The following is a 2,500-nucleotide window of genomic DNA, read 5'->3' as shown; positions in this document are numbered from 1 at the left end:
ACACATGCCCATTAACGACCAAGGGAACAAGGCAACCTTGCCACACACAGACCCTTGCATGAACGACCAAGGGAACAATGGATGTGAGGCTGGCAAGGCTAGGTCACGGCAAGCCAAGCAGTCAGGCTACACAATTGATGTGAGGCTGGCAAGGCTAGGTCATGTCAAGCCAAGCAGTCAGGCTACACAAGGGAACAAGGCACCTTGCCACACACAAACCCATGAACGAACGACCAAGGGAACAACGCCTCTTCCCACACACAGACCCATGAACGACCAAGGGAACAAGGGTATGAACGACCAAGGAACAATGCGTATTGCCACACACATTCCCATGAACGACCAAGGGAACAAGGCTACCTCCCAAACAAACACACATGAACGACCAAGGGAACAAGGCTTCTTCCCACACACAACCCCATGAACGACCAAGGGAACAAGGCACCTTGCCACACACATGCCCATGAACGACCAAGTGAACAATGGATGTGAGGCTGGCAAGGCTAGGTCATGTCAAGCCAAGCAGTCAGGCCACACAAGGGAACAAGGCACCATGCCACACACAAACCCATCCACTAACGACCAAGGGAACAATGCATATGGGGCTGGCAAGGCAAGCAGGCTACCCAAGTGAACAACGCCTCTTCCCACACACAGACCCATGAACGACCAAGGGAACAAGGGTATGAACGACCAAGGAACAATGCGTATTGCCACACACATTCCCATGAACGACCAAGGGAACAAGGCTACCTCCCAAACAAACACACATGAACGACCAAGTGAAGAAGGCTTCTTCCCACACACAACCCCATGAACGACCAAGGGAACAAGTTTACTTCGTACACGAACACCCATGAACGACCAATGGAACAAGGCATCTTGCCACACACATGCCCATGAGCAACCCAATCCCATCCTCATCGGTCTAAGGAACAAGGGGCCTTGACAAACCATGAGCAGATTTCTAAGCAAGTCAAACGATGAAGGGAGCAAAGTGTAGTTCCTACTTAGTACATAGTAAATTGAATATATGAGTTCCAATCCGATCAACTCGTGTTCTTTCGAGTTCATCTAAGCCACCTATGAATACCTAAAAGCCTTATCTGCCTGCCTATCACCAGGCGACAGGGACAAAAACCCAAATATGATATATTTTCATTTCAAGTCCATTCGTCTATGTTAACAATGACCCACACAATGTTTCAATGGCATTCCTACTTGATTTGAGCGACATTCCAACAAGTAGGGAACCAACGCTTCAAGGCGTGACCAAGGATAGGACACAAACATTTACGCCTCAAACATGACATTTTGTTTTTTTTTTTCATTTCAAAGCTTTTCATTTATAATAAAAAGCATCCCTACAAAATTTTGTGTCAATCCGAATTAATTCGAGCGAGTTATGGACGATTTCGCACAATTATGCATCCCTGGGCAAATCAATATCTGTTCCTGTCACCAAGCTCTTTGTGCAATATGTATATATAGGGGAACCATGGGACTGCTGCCCATTGGCGCCCCAAGGATGTCCAGCGCCCAAGGCTCTCGAGGCTGGCACGCTCGAGGCATGGCCAAGACGCCCGCTCTTGACGAAAATGGGGCCAAAACGCCCCCCATTGGCGCCCCACTCCCGTGTCCCCTCGCCCCCAAGTCGTGTGTGTCCAAAAATTATGCATCATCAGGGAAATCAATGTCTGTTCCTGTCACCAAGCTCTTTGTGCAATATGTATATATAGGGGGTACCATGGGGTCTCATTCTCATAGGTGCCCGGCATGGTTGATGGGCAAATAAGAATCGTGAGGCTGTATCGAGCACACACGAGGCAAGCCAAGCCAAGCCCCACGACCCTGAAAGAGGCCATCCCCCCCAACACGTTGCCTTGATTTCTCGAACGGTGACCTGAAAAATAGCCCCATCTCCTTGAGTCTCCTCGACGTTGTGCCCATACACTAGCCCGTTGCCTTGATTTTCCTCGACATAGGGCGCAGAAACTAGCGCCGTTGGCTTCACCTGTGCCTCGACGCCGTGCGCATACTAAGAAATATACATCCTCAGGGAAAGCAATGGGTGTTGCTGTCACCAAGCTCCTTGTGCAATATGTATATATAGGGGGGGAGCAGTGGGTGAGCATGGCAAGGGATGAAGGTGCCAGACTGCCTTTGAGCGCGAGCTTGGGTGACTGTTGCTTGATTCCTAGTCGGTGGCATAATACCCCTCCGAGTGGGGGCCTTGGCGTGGTGTGGGGATGCCTCGTTAGGTCTCTGCGACACCGATCCAGGGTTGTGGTCTAGCTTTGGAAGTTTGGGATGGTGCTGTTTGTGTGGCAATTCGATGATGATGTGCTTGCTGATCTATGTTTGACGTGCTACTGGTGCTAGCCAGCATTTGATTTGTGCTGATGATTGGGAAACGATAGGCGTTAAAGTGGCATGTGTTGCTTTTTGTGATACTACTATGGTACGCTAGTCTATCCTTGTTAGACGTGCGGTTGGTGCC

This window comes from Lactuca saligna, unplaced genomic scaffold (assembly GCF_052625555.1).
Source record: "Lactuca saligna cultivar CGN05327 unplaced genomic scaffold, ASM5262555v1 scaffold_445, whole genome shotgun sequence".
Lineage (NCBI taxonomy): Eukaryota > Viridiplantae > Streptophyta > Magnoliopsida > Asterales > Asteraceae > Lactuca > Lactuca saligna.
This window is presented reverse-complemented; position numbering follows the sequence as displayed.